The 20,085-nt window shown below is 37.3% G+C and overlaps 1 protein-coding gene and 1 pseudogene across 6 annotated transcripts in view; both read right to left on the bottom strand.

Moving 5' to 3' along the window:
• The window catches only part of URGCP (upregulator of cell proliferation), an 83,306-nt gene that overhangs the window by 55,969 nt on the left and 7,252 nt on the right, over positions 1-20,085 (bottom strand). For 2 of the 6 annotated variants that reach the window (XM_070265526.1, XM_070265530.1), the window contains exon 2: positions 3,265-3,375. The exons of the other annotated variants lie outside the window; for them this stretch is intronic. The gene's annotated coding sequence lies outside the window, so the exon portion shown is untranslated. The remainder of the gene's footprint in view (positions 1-3,264; positions 3,376-20,085) is intronic. 6 annotated transcript variants of the gene reach the window in all.
• On the bottom strand, positions 5,760-6,607 carry LOC102150983 (NTF2-related export protein 2-like; annotated as a pseudogene).

Consider the following 20,085-nt stretch of genomic DNA (forward strand, 5'->3'; position numbering starts at 1 on the left):
AACACACAAAACCATCACCACAGTCAAGATAATGGATACATCCACAACCTCCAAAGTTTCCTCATGTTCCTTGTAATCCTTCCTCTTCCCTCCCCCACCCTCCTAAACCACTAATCTGCTTCAGTATATTTTCCATTTTCTAGAATTCTGTGTAGATGGAATCATTTTAGTATAAATGAAAAGAGATTTCTTAACTAGCAGACCTGCACTAGAAGAAATGCTCAAGGATGCCCTGTGGGCTGAAAGACAAGGAGTCAGCAATAACTGGGGCCCACAGGAAGGCCGGGCGCCACCCCCAGATGTCCTCCACGCAATGGGCTCAATGTAGCTGCTGCCCTGGCCACCAGGTCTTGGTTGTCCATTGAGGATCTGGGAAGAGTTTATATACAGTTTAGGGGTTCACTCCCTTGGCAGGGCCCTCTCCTGGAATTTCTCCCCGTTTTCTCAATCAAATTGAAGTTTTGAGGTCCCCAAGACCACCTAGCAGTACAAACCTGGGCTGGAAATTAGAAGTCACTTCAGGCTCCCACTTACCCTAGAGCCATAGGCCTTTGGGATTCAAATGTATTTAGACTCTGGTACAGGTCTTTGGTTTTGATTTTTGAGCCCATTACTCACAAGGCTGTCAAAACTGTAAGTCTGTTGTGAACATGGCTCAATTATCTTTTTTCTTTTCATTTTTTTTTTTTACTTCAGTGAAATACACATAAGATTTACCATCTTAACCACTTTTAAGTGTACAGTTCAATGGTATTAAATACATTCATATTGTTGTGCTACCATCACCACCATCAATCTCCAGAACTCTTTTCACCTTGCAAAACCAAAACTTTGTACTCATTAAACAACTCCCCATTCCGCCCTCTCCTTAGCCGCTGACAACCATCACTCTACTCTCCCTCTCTCTGAGTTTGTCTACTCTAAGTACTTCATATAAGCAAAATCATATATTATTTGTCTTTTTGTGATTGGCTTATTTCACTTAGCATAATGTCCTCAAGATTCATCCATTTTGTAGCGTATGTCAGAATTGCCTTCCTTTTTAAGGTAGAATAGTATTCCTTTGTATGTATATACCACTTTTCGCTTATCTATTCACCCATCAATGGACATTTGGGTTGCTTCCACTTCTTGACTACTGTGAATAACACTGCTACAAACATATACAGGGTGTTTAAATATCTCTTTGAGACCCTGCTTTCCATTCTTTCGGGTCTATACCCCAGAAGTGGAATTGCTGGATCAAATGGTAATTCTATGTTTACTTCTTTGAGGAACCGCCATACTATTTTCCACAGTGGCTGCACCATTTTACACTCTCACCACCAGTGCACAAGTTTCAACTTTTCTACATCCTCACCAACAGTTGTTATTTTGTTTTCGTTTTCTTTTTTTAAAGATCGGCACCTGAACTAACTGTTGTTCATCTTTTTTTTTTATTCTTCTCCCCAAAGCCCCTCAGTATATAGTTGTATATTGTAGCTGTGAGTGCCTCTGGCTGTGCCACGTGGGACACCGCCCCAGCATGGCCTGACAAGTGGTGTCATGTCCTTGCCCAGGATCTGAACCTGCAAAACCCCAGGCCACCGAAGCAGAGCACGCGAACTTAACCACTCGGCCACAGGCCGGCCTGTTTTCTGTTTTTTTGATGGGAGCCATCCTGACGGGTGTGAGAGGGTATCTCACTGTAGTTTTGATTTGTATTTCCTGAATTATTAGTGATGTTGAACATGTTTTCATGTGCTTATTGGCTATTTGTGTATCTTCTTTGGAGAAATGTCTATTCAAGTCCTTTGCCCACTTTTTAATCAAGTTTATTCTCTTGTTTAGTTTTAGAAGTTGTCTATATATTCTGGATACTAATCCCTGATGAAATATATGATTTGCAAATATTTTCTCCAATTTTGTGCAATGCCTTTTTACTTTGTTGGTAACTTTTGATGTACAAGGTTTTTAAATTTTCAAGAAATCCAATTAGTCTATTTTTATTTTCTTATTGTTTGTGCCTTTTTTGTGTCATATCCAAGAAATCAATAACAAATTCACTAACATGAAGCTTTTGCCCTATATTTTCTTCTAAGAGTTGTATAGCTTCAGGTCTTACATTTAGGTCATAGATCCATTTTGAATTGCTATGAACTGAATTATGTCCCACTCAAATTCCTATGTTTAAGCCCTAACCCCTCAAGTCAATACATTTGGAGATAGGGTCTTCAGGAGGTGATTAAGGTTACAGGAGGTCATAAGGGTGGGCCCTAATCCAACAGGGTTAATGTTCTTATAAGAGGAGGAAGAGAGATCAGAGCGCTTCCCTCCCACCCCTGCCCCACCCTGCCACCATACAAACTAAGGAAAGGCCACAGGAGTAAGCAAGAAGGCAGTTGTTTGCAAGGCGGGAAGAGAATCCTCCCCAGACACCAACCCTGCTGGCACCTTGATTTTGGATGTCCCAGCCACTGGAACTATTAGAAAATAAATTTACACTGTTCAGCCACCTAGTCAGTAGTATTTTGTGTTAGCAGCCCGAGCTAATACATGAGGTGATTTTTGTATATGGTGTTAGGGTCTAACTTCATTCTTTTGTGGATATCCAGTTTTCTCAGCACCATTTGGTGAAATAGTCTTAGCACCCTTGTTGAAAATCATTTGACCATCTATGTGAGGGTTTATTTCTGAGCTCTCCATTCTATTGCATTGGTCTATATTCTGGTCTTTATGCCAGTACCCTTGTTTTGAATACTGTAGCTTCATAATAGATTTTGAAATCAGGACAGGTGAGTCTTCCAGCTTTGTGCTTTTTCAAGATTGTTTTACCTATACAGAGTCCCGTGAGATTCCATATGAATTTTAGGATGGGTTTTTCCATTTCAGCAAAAAACTGTCATTGGGGTTTTGATAAGGATTTCACTGAATCTGTAGATTTCCTTGGGAGTACTGACATTTAACAATATTAAGATTTCCAATGTGAACATGGAATGTACTTCCATTTATTTATGTATTCTTTAATTTCTTTTAGCAACATCTTGTAGTTTTCATTTTACAAGTATTTCACCTCCTTGCTTCCTAAGTATTACTAAGTATTTTCTTCTTTTTGATGCTAATGTAAAGGGAATTGTTTTCTTAATTTTGGAGGGAGTGTTCATTGTTAGTATATAGAAATGGAACTGATTTTTGTGTGTTGATTTTGTGTCCCGCGACTTTGCTAAGATTGTTGATTAGTTCCAACAATTTTTGTGCGTGTGTGAAACCTTTAGAGTTTTTTACCTGTGAGATCATATCATCTGCGTACAGAGATCGTTTTACTTCTTCCTTTCCAATTTGGATGTCTTCCATTTCCTTTGTTTCGCCTAATTGCTCTGGTTAGAACTTCCAAGTCTAGAAGTTGAACATAAGTGGTGAAAGTAGGCATCCTTGTCTTGTTCCTGATCTTAAAGGAAAAGTGTTCAGTCTTTCACTGGTGAGTATGATGTTCACTGTGAGTTTTTCATATATGGCTTTTATTAAGTTGAAGTATCCTTCTATTCATAGTTTGTTCAGCATTTTTATCATGAAAAGGTTAAATTGTGTCATGCTTTTTCTGCATCAGTTGAGGTGATCATGTGATTTTTTTTCCCTATCCTCTGTTAATGTGGTGTATTACAATGATTGATTTTCATATGTTGAATCATCCTTACATTCTAGGAATAAATATCACTTAGTCATGATCTTTTTCTTTGAGAGAAAACTTGTCACAAGGCAAATTTTATTTTACTTTTTTGAGTTACAAAAATATTAGCATGTGAAATATACAATCTAGTCCATGTAAGAGTAGTAGAGTAGTTGTAGCCATTTAAAAGTTATAAAGAATTTGGAAAAAGCAATTTATATACTAGTCTTAAAACACACAACAATTAATGAATAGTATACAACCGTTCAATTCAGTTACTGCTAGTTATATGCAGCCTTTAAAAAGTTTTAAAAAGCCAATCCAAAATAAGAATAAGCTCATTTTAAATAGGATATAATGAATATGTTTTGATCAGTACTACAAGAAGGTGTGATCTGAATTTCAGTTCCACCCTTTCTCCTATTTAATTCTCTTTCATTATTATATCAGAAATATAGCGTGTAATTTGGGGCAAGAGTAAATGAATTACTGGTTTTTAATTTTAGCGATAAGAAACAAACTTTGAATTGCAATGTGGAAAGAAAGTAAGCACATCTACATTAAAAAAATAAATTATAAGAATGGAAGAGAAGTTTAAAGTTTAACTGAAAACCAAAGTGAGGTTCTTCTCTTTAGAAGTTGAGACAAAATTAATCCACTTGTTCTTTTGAACTTTATGGATTTATAAATGTCTGCTGCTCTCTATTTTCTCTCTAAAAAGACAGAGTTAGCCACACAACAAGAACATGTTTTAAAACAGGTCTATTTGCTCAATGCCATATGGAAGAACAAATCATAAAATTAAATAATTTTAACTTTAAATAACTAAAAACTAATAGTAATATAAAATATAAGGAAAAATTACTCATTTGGGGAGTGGGTAATCCACAGGAGACTTTTGGCTTGAAGTTCACATGGGAGACTTAGAAGTTAATGGTGTCACAAAGAGATATTAACAGTTTTTTTTCCAACTTTCCTGTTAGACCCTGCTACAGAGTTAGGCTTATGGCTGACATTTTATCTCCATAAGTTCTCAAATAAATTGAGACATATATTGGTGATAAGTATGAGATGAAGTGGAAAAAACTTTAGAACAAAAGTGACACTCACTTTGGTGAGTATACTTATTACCTTAGTGATTTAAATCCTAAAAATAGGCTACATTTTTATGAGGTAGAAAACAAGTATCAAAAACTTACCATTTGGTCATCCATACTTACTTTGGGCTCCAGCCCTGGATTGCTACATTTCTCATTCCCTATTCTGTCATTAAAACTATTAGTCCTTCTACCATTCATTACCTAAAGTTATGGACCTGGAACTGCCAAGAAAAAGGTTTTTAAGAAGCTTTGCTTTGGGGCCAACCCTGGTGGCCTAGTGATTAACTTTGGCACGCTCCACTTTGGCAGCCTGGGTTCACTTCCCAGGCATGGACCTATACCACTCCCCAGTGGCTGTGCTGTGGTGGTGGTTCACATACAAAATAGAGGAAGGTTGGCCACAGATGTTAGCTCAGGGTGAATCTTCCTCAGCAAAAAGAAGAAAAAGAAGGAGAAGAAAAAGCAGCAGCAGCAGCTTTGCTTTTAAGTCACCAAATGTATCCCATATTCAGGTATCAAGTGAGAACATTTTGCACCTCTCTAGTTGATCTATTTACTTCATAAGAAAACATGCTAACGTAAAAGACATTACTTAACATGAAAAAGACTACTGCTTATCTCTATATGCAATTCCAATGTCAGAGTAGTTATGCAAACCTAAATTAGGGATGTTTTAATTGAACTGATTTGAAAAAACCATATATTAAAACTGCATTACCACTGTTTACTGAAAATAGGCAAGTGTTTTACTACAAAATTAACCTACTAGCAATAACAAAAAAAGCCCCACTTCCTCCCAGAGACTTACATTATGCTAATATCTCATAGATAACATTCTAGCAGGATTGAATTTCTGCAATAGGCTGGGCTCACAGTGAGCATGTCAGTATAGAGATCATGTGTTTAATACTGCTATGAGAATGCCATTAGTAGAATGTATACAAGGCATGTAAAAAACTAGCATTAAAGCTCTTAACAGCAAAAATCCAAAATGGCAGCTCCTAGAAAAGATGCTCCTAAGAATTTTAAAACTTAAAGAAATTTAGTTTCAGCATGAACTAGTTTATAGTGCCTCTACAATCAAATTAATTACTTCACACAAATTTCTGTAGCTGGAAATAATGAAACAAAGGAGTATGGAATTTTGCCACCTCTAACAACTAGCCCAATCTTGAAAATGGAAGCAATCACTTGCAATCTTCTACATGGTGTTGTTATGAGTGGACTGAGCAGTCAACAGGAAGTTCTGGTTGACGTAGTGTTGTTTGTTGCCATCCAACTTCACAGTTCCACTGGTCAAAACAAGAACTGTACTTTGGGCTTGGGTAGTGAACAGTTTGGCAATCTACCATATTGACTGGGAATTCCCTAGAAGGCAACATATCAAAAAAATTGGTTAACATTAGCCATTCCATATTAATAGGGCCTTGTCCATTTACAGCCTGATTGGTGCCCATCTCTTTAGTCCATTGTCCCACAGTAAATATTGACAAATTCCTCAGCATCTCTATATGCCTGATCTACGCAAGTTTTAAAATCGACAGACATGGCCATCAGGGAGCCCAGAGCAACCTGTTCCAGCAGAAGCAGTGACACTACATCCTCATGTGTCCAGCCCCCTTGGCATGCATGACTAGATTGTGGCTCCTCATGAAAATGGTCACTCTTTCCTTGGTGCCTTCTTCTGTCTCCCTGAGACCAGTCTTTTCTGAACTTCCACATAGTTTTAATCTTATTCTGTCTCTGGCTCTCCTCCCTTTAGCTCTAATTGCAGCTACTTCTCAGTGTTCCTTCTTTCCTCCTCTGCTCACCTCTTACTTGGTGTATAATCCTTTTAATATGCTGCTGAATTCAGTTTGTTAGTATTTTGTTGAGAAATTTTGCATCAATAATCATAAGGGATATTGTTCTGTAGTTTTCTTGTACTGTCTTTGTCTAGCTTTGGTATCAGGGCAATGCTGGCCTCCTAGAATGAGTTAGGAAGTGTTCCCTCCTCTTCAATTTTTTTGAGAAGTATGGGAAGAATTGGTTAGTTCTTCTCAAGATGTTGTACAGAATTAACCAGTGAAGCCGTCAGGCCCAGCGCTTTTCTGTCAGGAAATTTTTTATTATTGACTCAATGTCCTAGTTTTTATTATTGATTCAATGTCCTTATTAGTTATAGGTCTATTCAGATTTCCTATTTGTGATTCAGTCTTTGTAGGTTTTGTTTCTAGGAATCTGTCTATTTCATCCAGGTTATCCAATTTGTTCACATACAATTGCTTATAGTTCTTTTATAATCCTTTTCATTTCTGTAGAATTGGTAGCAATGTCTCCATTTTCATTTCTGACTTTAGTGAGTCTTTTCCCTTCCTGCTTTTTTTATTGAGCTAAAATACACACAACAAAAAATTTACCATCTTAACCATTTTAAAATGTACAGTTCAGTGGCATTAAATAAATTCACATTGTTGTGCAGCTATCACCACCATCCATCCCCATAACTCTTGTAAACCTAAAACTCTATACCTATTAAACAATAACTCCCCTTTCTCCCTTCCTCACAGCCTCTGGCAATCACTATTCTACTTTCTATCTTTATGATTTTCACTGGTCATACGATTTTCCCTCATATAAGTGAAATCATACAGTATTTATCTTTTCGTGACTAGCTTATTTCACTTAGCATAGTGTTCTCAAAGTACATCCATGTTGTGGCATATGGCAAAATTTCTTTGCTTTTTAAAGCTGAATAATATTCCTTTGTATGTATATACCGCATTTTGCCTACCCATTCATCAGCCCATGGACAACTTGGGTTGCTTCCATTTATTAACTATTGTGAATAATCCTGCTATGAACACAGGTGTACAAATATCTCTTTAAGACTCTACTTCCAATTCTTTTGGGGTTGTACCCAGAAGTAGAATTGCTGGGTCATAGAGTAATTCTATTTTCTTTTTTTAATATTTTATTTTTTTCCTTTTTCTCCCCAAAGCTCCCTGGTACATAGTTGTATATTCTTCATTGTGGGTCCTTCTAGTTGTGGCATGTGGGACGCTGCCTCAGCATGGTTTGATGAGCATTGCCATGTCCGTGCCCAGGATTCGAACCAACGAAACACTGGGCTGCCTGCAGCAGAACACGCGAACTTAACCACTCGGCCACGGGGCCAGCCCCGAGTAATACTATTTTTAATTTCTTGAGGAAACGCCACACTGTTTTCCACAGTGATTGCACCATTTTATGTTCCTATCAACAGGGCACGAGGAATTCAAATTCTCCACATCCTTGGTAACACTTGTGGTTTTTTCTTTTTTTGATAGCAGCCATCCTATTGGGTGTGAGGTGATATCTTACTGATTGTTTTGCATTTCTCTAATGATTAGTGACGTTCAGCATCTTCATATGCTTAGTGGCCATTTGTATATCTTCTATGGAAAAATGTCCATTCAAGTCTTTTGCCCATTTTTGAATCAGTTTCTTTGTTTTTCTGTTGTTGAGTTGTAGGACTTCTTTATATATTCACATATTAATCCCTATGAGATGTATAATTTGCAAATATTTTCACCCATTCTTTGGGTTGCCTTTTTACTCTGCAGATAGTGTCTATTGATGTACCGACTTTTAAATTTTCATAAAATCTGTCTATTTTTTATTTTGTTGCCTATGCTTTTGGTGTCATATCCAAGATATTACTGCCAAACCTAATGTGGTGAGCTTTTGTCCTATGTTTTCTTCTAAGGGTTTTATTGTTTTCAGTCTTACATTTAGATTCTTGACTCATTTTGCTAATTTTTGTATATGGTGTTAGGTAAGGGTCCAACTTCATTCTTTTCCACGTGGAGATCCAGTTTCGTTGAAGAGATGTCCTTTCCCCATTGAATGGTCTTGGCACCCTTGTTAAAAATGATTTGATAGTATATGTGAGGGTTTCTTTCTGAGCCCTCTACTCTATCCCATTAGTCTATATTAGTGTCTTTATATCAATAACGTACTACTTTGATTACTGTAGCTTTGTAGTAGGTTTTGAAATCAGGAACTGTGAGTCTTTTGGGTGTATTCTTTTTCAAGATTGTCCTGGTTATTCACTGCCCCTTGAGATTACATATGAATTTTAGAATGAGATTTTCTATTTCTGCAAGAAAAATGTCATTGGGATTTTGATAAAGATTACATTGAACCTGTGGATCACTTTGGGTAATACTGACATTTTAACAATATTAAGACTTCCAATCCATAAACATAGGATGGGTGTCCATTTATTTATCTCTTCTTTTATTCCTTTCAGCAATGTTTTGTAGTTTTCAATGTACAAGTCTTTCACTTCCTTGGTTAAGTTAATTCCTAAGTATTTTATTCTTTTTGATGCTATTCTAAGTGGAATTTCTTTTGTAATTTCCTTTTCAGGTTATTCACTGTTAATGTATGGAAATGCAACTGATTTTTGTGTATTGACTTTGTATTCTGGTACTTTGCTGAATTTACTTATTAGTTCTAACAGTTTTGTGGAGTCTTTAGTATTTTCTACATATAAGATCACATCATCATCTGCAAAGAGATAATTTTACTCCTTCCTTTTCAATTTGGATATCTTTCATTTCTTTTTCTTGCCCAATTGCTCTGAATAGAACTTTTAGTACTACATTGACTAGAAGTAGTAAAAGTGAGCACCCTTGCCTTATTCCTGATCTTAGAAGAAAGCCTTTCAGTCTTTCACCTTGAGTATTATGTTTGCTGTGGGTTTTCATTTATGACTTTTATTATGTGGAGGTAGTTTCCTTCTATTTCTAGTTTGTTGTTTATTATGAAAGGGTGTTGAATTTTGTCAAGTACTTTTTCTGCATCAATTGAGATGATCATGTGGTTTTCCCCCTTTCATTTTGTTGTAGTGTATTACATTGGTTGATTTTTGCACATTGAACCATCCTTGCATCCCAAGAATAAATCCCACTTGGTCATGATATATAATCCTTTCAATATGCTGCTGAATTCTGTTTGCTGGTGTTTTGTTAAGGATTTTTGCATCAATGTTCATAAGGGATATTGGTCTGTAGTTTTCTTTTGTCATAGTGTCTTTGTCTGGCTTTGGTATCAAAGTTATGCTGGGCTCATAGAATGAGTTAGGACGTATTTGTTTGGCTTCAATTTTTTGGAAAAGTTTGAAAAGGAATAATATTAATTCTTCTTTAAATATCGGGTAGAATTCACCAGTGAAGCCATTAGAACCAGAGCTTTTCTTTCTGGAGAGATTTTTTATTATTGCTTCAATCTCCTTACTAGTTATAGGTCTATTCAGATTTTCTATTTCTCCGTGATTTGGTCTTGGAAAGTTTTCTGTTTCTAGGACTTTGTCCATTTCGTCTAGGTTATCCAATTTTTTTAGCATACAATTGTCCATAGTACTCTCCTATAATCCTTTTTATTTCTGTGGAATAGGTAATGTCCCCACTTTCATTTCTGGTTTTAGTACTTTGAATCTTCTCTCTTTTTTCCCTAGTCCATCTACCTAAAGGTTTGTCAATTTTGTTGATCTTAATGAAGAACCAGCTTTTGTTTTTATTGATGTTCTCTATTGCTTTTCTATTCTCTGTTGCATTGACTGCTACTCTAATCTTTATAACTTCCCTCCTTTTGCTAGCTTTGTGTTTATTTTGTTCTCTTTTCTCTAGTTCCTTAGGTTAGGTTGCTGTTTTGAGATCTTTCTTGTTTTTACTGTAAGCTTTTATAGCTATAAATTTCTCCCTTAGCACCACTTTCAATGCATCCCATAAATTTTGGTATAGTGTGTTTCTGTCTTCATTAACCTCTAAGTATCTTCTAATATCTTTGTGGCTTCTTCTGTAATCCTTTGATTATTTAAAAGTGTTTTGTTTATTTTCCACAATTTTGTGACTTTTCCAGTCTATGTTATTGACTTCTAACTTCATCCCATTGTGATCAGAGAAGATACTTTGTATTATGTTTATTTTTTTCCATCTACTGAAACTTCATTTGTGGCCCTACATATGGTTATGGTCTATCCTGGAAAATGTCCCATATACACTTGAGAAGAATGTGTATGCTGTTGTTGGGTGGAGTGTTCTGTATATGTCTGTTAGATCTAGTTGGTTTATTGTGCTAATTTATCTTCTGTTTGATTGTTCTATCTATTATCCTCAGTGGATTATGGAAGTCTACAACTATTACTGTACAGATATCTATGCAGATATCTGCAGAGATGTCTATTTCTCCCTTCAATTCTGTCAGTTTTTGCTTCATATATTTTGATGGTCTATCATTTGGTGCATTAATGTTTATAATTGTTATCACTTCCTGCTGTACTGAAATATTTGTTTATATGTAATGTCCTTCTTTGTCTGTTGTAAATGTTTTTTATTTAAAGTCTATTTTGTCTGAAATTAATATAGCTGCTCCTGCTCTCTTTGGATTACTATTTGCATGGACTATCTTTCTCCATCCTTTCATTTTCAAACAATTTGTGTCTTTGGATCTCAAGTGAGTCTCTTGTAGACAGCATATAGTGGGATCATGTGTTTTTATACATTCTGCCAATCTCTGTCTTACGACTGTAGAGTTTAATCCATTTACATTTAAAGAATTATTGGTATGTAGGGACTTACTTCTGTCGTTGTGATAGTTGTTTTCTCTATGTCCTATAGCTTTTTTCTCCCTGATTTCCTGCATTCCTGTCTTCTTTTGTGTTTAGCTGATTTTTTGTAGTGAAATGTTTAAATTCCTTCTTAATTTCTTTTTGTGTATATTCTATAGCTGTTTGCTTTGTGGTTGTCAGGGGATTACATTGACATCCTAAAGTTGTAAACATTCCATTTTGAATTTACAGCAGCCTAACTTCAATAACACATGAGAACTCTACTCCTTTACACTCTGTCCCCAACCCTTTTAGTTGTCGATGTCACAAAATTACCTCTTTATGCATTGTGTGCTCAAAAACATAAACTGATAATTCCTTTAAATGCATTAGTCTCCTAAATTATGTAGAAAAAAAGATTTGGAGTTACAAACCAAAATTACAGTAACACTAGTTACTACATTAATAACTGCTTTTTCTTTAAATGTATTAGTCTCATAAATCCTGTAGAAAACAAAAAGTACAGTTACAAACCATTGTTACAATAACACTAACTTTCATAATTGTTTGTGTATTTATCTTTACTGAGATCTTTATTTCTCCTTATGTCTTCAGGTTACTGTCTAGTGTCCTTTCACTTTGCAGGATTCCCTTAAGCATTTTTTTGCAGGACAGGTCTAGTGGTCAGGAAATCCCTCAGCTTTTGTTTATCTATGAAGGTCTTGATTTCTCCCTCACTTTGGAAGGACAGTTTTGCTGGATTTAGGATTCTTCGTTGACAGACATTTTTCTTTTAGCACTTTGAATATATCCATCCACTGTCTTCTGGTCTTCAAAGTTTCTAATGAGAAATCTGCAGATAATCTCTTTGAGGATCACTTGTATGTGATGACTGGCTTCTCTTTTGCTTGTTTCAAGATGTGCCCTTTGTCTTTGGCATCTAAATTTGATTATAATGTGTGTCAGAGTGGGTATTTTTGAGTTCATCTTACTTGGAGTTCATTGAGCTTCATGGGTGTTTATGTTCATGTCTTCAAATTTGGGACGTTTTCAGCTATTATTTCTTCAAATATTCTCTCTGCCCCTTTCTTTCTCTTCTCCTGGGATTCCCACAATGTATATGTTGGTGCTTTTGATGGTTTCCCATAGGCATCTAGGCTCTGACAGCTTTTCTTCATCTTTTCTCTTTCTGTTCCTCAGCCTCAATAATTTCCATTGTCCTGTCTCCAAGTTCACTGCTTCATTGTTGTGACTGCTCAAATCTGCCTTTAAATCCCACTAGTGATATTTTTCATTTCAGTTCCTATACTTTCCAGCCTCAGAATTTTGTTCTGGTTTCTTTTTAGGTTTCCTATCTCTTTATTGATATTTCTATTTTGTTCACACATCATTTTCTTGACTTTTTCCAGATCTTTTTTTAAATTCTTTCAGCATCTTTAAGACCACTATTTTAAAGTCTTTGTCTAATATATCTTCCAATAAGTCTTTTTCAGGGACACATTCTGTTATATTGTTTTTCCTTCCTTTGAACAGGACATACTTTCCTGTTTCTTTGTATGCCCTGTGACTTTTGCTGAACACTGGCCATTTGAATTTAATAATGTGGTAACTCTGGAAATCAGATTCTCCCCCTTCCTCAAGGTTTGCTGTTTTTTATTTTACTATTATTATTGTTCTTGTAGCCTCCCCATGCCTAGGATTAGCCTGAGGTGTAAACTTAATGTCTTCTTATGTCTTTTTTGAGCCTTTTCTTGGGCATGCACAGTCACTTTCTAATTTTCCCCCATATGCAGTTGTTTTTTTAATACCCTGGTCTTTAATATCTGGACCCAAAAAGGAAAAAAGCAAAAAATGAAGTGGGAGAAAAGACTGCCGGCCCTTTAAATATCCTAGAAGACACTCAATCCAGACTGGAGAGGGGCTTGCAATAATGGGAGGAGGTGCAACAATGGCTCTCCCGCCTCTTTATCTGCACCTCTGTGATCAGAAGCAGAAATCAGTGACCAGAGCACAGATCCCTATTTGGAGGACAGGGTCCTACTTGCTCCCCTACCCCTGCTTGGGCTCCCAGAAGCTGTGTCCAAGCTGCTCCAGGAACAAGTGCACAGATGCCTGCCACATGGCTGGGGGTTGGGGATGGATAGCTGCTACTGTTCTACGAGATGAAATTGACCAAAATTTACCACCCAAGCCTTCCCCTGAAAGTTGCAAGGTTCAACAGTCTCTAGAGTTCCAGGATAGTTAACATCAGATGATTCTGCCAATGCAATTGTTATCCAGATGGGAGACAGATTCCTGGTGCTTCCAACTCCACCATCTTCCCAGAATCCTCCTTAGTCTTTTTTTTTCTTAGTCAATCTAGGTAAGGGTTTGTGTATTTCATTCATCTTTTCAAAAAAATTTTGTTTGAATTTTCTCTACTGTTTTTCTATTCTATATTTTGTTCATCTCTGTTCTAATCTTTAGTATTTCCTTCCTTCTGCTGGCTTCAGGTTTAATTTCTCTGTCACTTCTGAAGGATAGTTTTGGAGGATAAAGGATTCTTGCTTGACAGTTTGGTTTTTTTTAAAGATTGGTGCCTGAGCTAACAACCGTTGCGAATCTTTTTTTCTTCTGCTTTTTCTCCCCAAATCCACCCAGTACATAATTGTCTATTTTTTTTAGTTGTGGGTCCTTCTAGTTGTGGCATGTGGGACACTGCCTCAGCATGGCCTAATGAGCGGCGCCATGTCTGCGCCTAGGATCCGAACCAGCAAAACCCTGGGCCGCTGAAGCACAGCACGTGAACTTAATCACTGGGCCATGGGACCAGCTCCTAGCCCACTGACTTCTGGCCTCCAATTTTCAGGTGAGAAATCTGCTGATAATCTTATTGAGGATATCTTTTATGTGACAAGCCACTGCTCTCTTGCTGCTCTCAAGATTCTCTTTGCCTTTTGCTTTTGACAGTTACATGACTCAGTGTGGCTCTCTGCAAATTCATCTTATGTGTAGCTTGTTAAGGTTCTTGGATGTTTATATTCATGTCTTCAAATGTGGGAAGTTTCCATGCATTATTTCTTCAAACAATTTCTGCCCCTGTCTCTCTCTTCTTCTGGGACTCCCAAAATGACTCCCAAAATGCATATGTTGATCCTCTTGAAAGTGTCCTACGGGTTCCTTAGGCTTTGTTCAATTTTGTTGAATCTTTATTCTTTCTGTTCATCAGACTTGATAATTTCAATTGTCCTATCTTTTAGTTCACTGGTTCTTTCTTCTGTCTTCTCAAGTCTGCCTTTGAATCCCTCTAGTGAATTTTTTATCTAAGTTATTCTACTTTTCAGTTCCAGAATTTTTTGGTATGTTCGTATACTTTTTCCCTATTGACATTTCCATTTTGTTCAGATATCATTTCTTGACTTTCTCTATGTCTTCCTTTAGTTTTCCGAGCATCTTTAAGACAGCTGTTTCTGGGGCTGGCCTGGTGGTGCAGCAGTTACATTCGCACATTACGCTTCAGTGGCCCGAGGTTCGGCAGTTTGGATCCCAGGTGCGGACATGGCACTGCCTGGCAAGCCATGCTGTGGTAGGCATCCCACATATAAAATAGAGGAAGATGGGCATGGATGTTAGCTCAGGGCCTGTCTCCCTCAGCAAAAAGAGGAGAACTGGCAGCAGATATTAGCTCAGAGCTAATCTTTCTCAAAAAATAAATAAATAAATAAAAAATAAAAATAAGACAGTTGTTTCAAAGTCTTTGTCTAGTAGGTCTGCCATCTGGCCTTTCTCACCAGGCAGTTTTTGTTGAGGTTTTTTTTTTTTTCTTTGAATGGGTCATACTTTCCTCTTTGCATATCTTGTAATTTTTTTCCTGAAAACTTGACATTTGAATCTAATAGTGTAAGTCTAGAAATGAGATTCTCCCCTTTACCCAGGGTTTCCTTTCTTTTGTTTTAGTTTATCTTTTATAAAATTATTGTAGGCTGTTGCAGTGCCAGGAACCAGCCTGAGGTGTAAAATTAAGGTCTTCTTGGGGCTTTCTGAGACAGTCCTCTTCCCTAGTCACACATGCTGGCTTTCTAAATTCCCCTGAATATGTGGTTACTTTTAAATGTCATAGTCCTCAAACGTTTGGCTCCCAACATTGGGAAAATAGATAAATAAAGATAAGGGGAAAGTGCCAGCTCTTTAAGTCTCCTGGAAATTGCTTTAGCTGTAAAGCAAGGGACTTGTGCCATGTGGGGAGGGGTACAGCAATGGCTGCCCACCTGTGTCTGTACTTCCATGATCAAAAGCAGCAAACAGCAATCAGAAAATAGATTTCTGGTATTTGGAGAACATCCTTATTGTCCATCCTGGCTCAGCAAGCTACATCTAAACTGCTCCTGGACAAAAGCATGTGACTGTCACAAAGCTGAGGGGGAGGGATGAGTGGTCACTGCTGAAATTGACCAAAATTAACTGCAATTTCCCATTCAAGCCATCTCCTGGAAGCTACAGTCTTTCAATAGACTCCAGACTTCTACCATAGTTATATGAAGCACATTCTGCCTGTACAATTGTCTGGGCAAGAAGAGAGATTCCTGGTGCTTCCTACTCTGTTATCTTCCCAGAATCCCATATCTCCTTTTAACTATTGCTGAATTCCACGTATTATGTCCTACTGAGAATTTCTGCATCTGTATTCATGAAAGATATTAATCCATAGTTTTCCTTTTTTGGATGGTCTTTGTATGGTTTTGGTATCAGGATAATACTGTCCTCATAAAATGAGTTGGGTAATCTCTCCTTTTCTTCTCAAAGAACCAACTTTTTATTTTCTCTTTTCAATTTCATTGATTTCTTCTTTTATTATTTACTTCCTTTTGCACCTCTGGGTTTATCTTGCTCTTCTTTTTATAGTATCATAAGGTGAGAGCACAGATGATTTTCTTGAGGCTTTCCCTTTTTTCTTTTTCTTTCTTTCTTTTTTTTTTTTTTTGAGGAATATTAGCCCTGAGCTAACATCTGCTGCCAATCCTCCTCTTTTCACTGAGGAAGACTGGCCCTGAGCTAACATCCGTGCCCATCTTCCTCTACTTTATATGTGGGATGCCTGCCACAGCATGGCTTGACAAGTGGTGCATAGGTCCACACCCAGGATCTGAACTGGCAAACCCCAGGCTGCCAAAGCAGAACATGCGAACTTAACCACTGTGCCACCAGGCTGGCCCCCCTCTTTTCTAATACAAGAATTTGGTGCTATAAATTTTCCTCTCCACACACTTTAGCTACATCTCACAAATTTTGGTATGTTTTACTTTCATTTTCATCCAGTTCAATATGATTTTTATTTCTCTTGAGATTTCTTCTTTCACCCATACATTATTTAGTAATTTGTTGTTTAGTTTCCAACTGTTTGGAGATTTTCCTGTTATCTTTCTGTTACTGATTTCTATTTTGGTTCCACTGTGGTGACAACACACACAGTATGATTTCAATTATTTTAAATACATTAAAACTTACTTTATGGTCCTATCATGGTAAATGGTCTATCTTGGTGTACTGTCCACGGGAACTTGAAAAGAATGTGTATTCTGCTGTTGTTGGGTGAAGTGTTCTGTGTGTGTGTGTGTGCTGGATCCTATAGATTGATGGTACTGTTTGTTATTATATATCCTTATTTTCTGTGTAGTTCAATCAATTATTAAAAGAGGAATATTGAAGTCTCCAACTATAATCATGGATATGTCTATTTCTCTTCTCATTTGGCCCTATTTTTGCTTTATGTATTTAGCAGCTCTCTTGTTTGGTGCATACAAATTTAAGATTGCCATGTCTTCTTGATAGCCTGACCCTTTTATCATTATGAAATGCCCCTCTCTGTCCCTAGTAATTTTCTTTGCTCTGGAGTCTACTTTATCTGACATTAATATAGTCACTTCTGCTTTCTTTTGATTGTTTGCATTGCATATCATTTTCCATCTTTTTACTTTCAACCTATCTATACCATTACTTTTGAACTGAGTTTCTTGCGAGGAGCAAAGAGTAGGGTTCTGGGTTTTATTTTTCCACCCCAGAGCCCCAGTACATAGTTGTATATTATAGTTGTAAGTCTTTCTAGTTCTTCTATGTGAGCTGCTACCACTGCATGGCTACTGACAGATGAGTGGTGTGGTTCTGCACTCAGGAACTGAAGCCCAGCCGCTGAAGCAGAGTATGCTGACCTTCAACCACTAGGCCATCAGGGATGGCTCAGTAGGGTCCTGTTTTGTTTTTTGTTTTTTTTTTTGAGGAAGATTAGCCCTGAGCTAACTACTGCCAGTCCTCCTCTTTTTGCTAAGACTGGCCCTGAGCTAACATCCATGTCCATCTTCCTCTACTTTATATGTGGGATGCCTACCACTGCATGGCTTTTGCCAAGCACTGCCATGTCCGCACCCGGGATCCGAACTGGCGAACCCCGGGCTGCCGAGAAGCGGAATGTGCGAACTTAACCGCTGCACCACCGGGCTGGCCCAAGGGTCCTGTTTTTTATTCATTCCTCTTTTTAATTGGTGTATTCAGAGATTTACGTTTAATATAATTACTGATATGCTAGGACTTCAGTGGGGTTTTTGTTTCATTTTGTTTTCCGTTTCTTTCCTCTGCTCTTCATTTCTGTTTTTTTCTGACTTCCTTCGTGTTACTTGTACCTTTTATTAAAATTCCATCTTATCAATAGTACTTTTGAATGTATCTCTGTACAGATATTTAGTAGTTGCTCTAGGTATTATATTATGCATACAGAACTTTTCAGTCCTCTGGTGTCGACATTTCACCAGGTTGAGTGAAGTGTAGGAATCTTAAAATCCTTTAAGTTCCTTTACTCTCTGTCATTTATAACACAATTGTCCTAAGTATTCCCCCTACACACCTTGAGATCCACATGAGACAACCTTACAATTTTTTTCAACAATCAAATATAATTTAGAAAACACAGGAAGAGAAAAAAATGCATTGTATTCAGTAGTATTTTTACCCTTTCTATTGTTCTATCTCACTTCCTGATGTTTTAAGAGCCCTTCTTTTATTATTTCCTTTCCAATACAAGAATGTCTTTAGCCTTTTTTTTTTTTAACGGTAGATCTGCTCTGCTGGTGACAAATCCTCTTACTTTTCCTTCATCTGAGAATGTCTTGATTTTCACTCTGTTCCTGAAGAATATTTTCACCAGATATAGAATTCTGAGTTACAGATCTTTGTTTTCACTACTTGAAATTGCCATGCCACTTCCTTCTGGTCTCTTTGGTTTCTGAAAAGAAATCTGCTGTAATTCAAGCTGTTTTTTACTTACAGGTAAAGTATTATTTCTTCCTGCTTTCAAGATTTTTTGTCTTTAGTTTTCAGAATTTTGACTGTGATGTATCTTGGCATGATCTTTTTTGCAGTGTATCCTATTTGGGGTTAGCTCAGCTTCTTGAATGTGTAGGTTTATATCTTTTGCCAAATTTGTGGATTTTTCAGCCATTACTTATTCAAATACTTTTTCAGCCCCATCTTCTTTCTCCTCTCCCTCTATGACTTAGATGAAATGACTGTTAGATCATTTGTTATACTGCCACAGGTCCTTGAGACATTATTTACTTTTTTTTCCAAACTATTTACTCTGTATTGTTCTATGGGTTAGTTTCTCTTGTTTTATCTTTACTTACACTGATCCTTTCCTCCATCATCCCCCCTCTGCTGTTGAGTCCATTAGTGAGTTTATTATTTCCTTTATTGTATTTTTCAGTTCTAAAATTTCCACTTGGTTCCTCTTTGTATTTTATATTTCTTTGCTGAGACTTTCTAATTTATTTGTTTCAACCATTTTTGTAATTGTTCATTAAAGCATTTTTATGATGCCTGCTTTAAAATATTTGTCAGGTAATTCCAATCTCTGTATCATTTCTGGTTTGGCATCTGATGATTGTCTTATCTTATTGTCTTACTCAAGTTGAGAGAGTCTTAGTTCTTGGCATGATGACTGATTTTCAATTGTACCCTGGACATTTAGGGCATTATGTTATGAGACTCTGGATCTCATTTAAATCTTCTGTTCTGCAGACCTCCTCTGACATCACACCAGCATAGGAAGGAAGACCCCACCTCATTAGTGCAAAGTGGAAGTCCACCACCCTGGCTGGGAGAGTGTATGATTAATTTTATGTGTCAACTTGATGGGGACACAGAATGCCCAGATAGCTGGTTAAAGATTTCTGGATGTGTCTGTGAGGGTGTTTCCAGAAGAGATTAGCATTTGAATTGGTGGACTGAGTAAAGCAGATAGTCCTGCCCAATGTAGGTGGGCATCATCCAATCTGTTGAGGGCCTGAATAGAACAAAAAGACAAAGTAAATTTAAATTGGCTCTCTGCCTGAATGCTTGAGCAAAGACATCAATCTTCTCTTGCCCTCAGTGCTCCTGATTATCAGGTCTTCAGACACAGATTGGAATCCACACCATTAGTTCCACAGCTCTCAGATCTTCAAACTATACCACCAGCTTTCCTGGATCTCCAGCTTGTAGATAGCAGATCATGGGATTTTTCAGCCTCCATAATCCTGTGAGCCAGTATCTTACATCTTTCACCTTCTTCCCACCCTCTCTAGTTTCTCTGAAGAACCATAATACAGAGGGGGAGGAATGCCTTGTATCTGCTCCCCATGTGACTTTCATAGACACTGTGAGGGGAGAAAGGTCTCATTACCACTGGACGGCCATGACAATCCCAGCTCCTCTTGGCCTTTTCTGACATCACCTCAACAAGGGAGGAGGACTGTCTC

Source organism: Equus caballus, chromosome 4, assembly GCF_041296265.1.
Source record: "Equus caballus isolate H_3958 breed thoroughbred chromosome 4, TB-T2T, whole genome shotgun sequence".
Taxonomy (NCBI): Eukaryota; Metazoa; Chordata; class Mammalia; order Perissodactyla; family Equidae; genus Equus; species Equus caballus.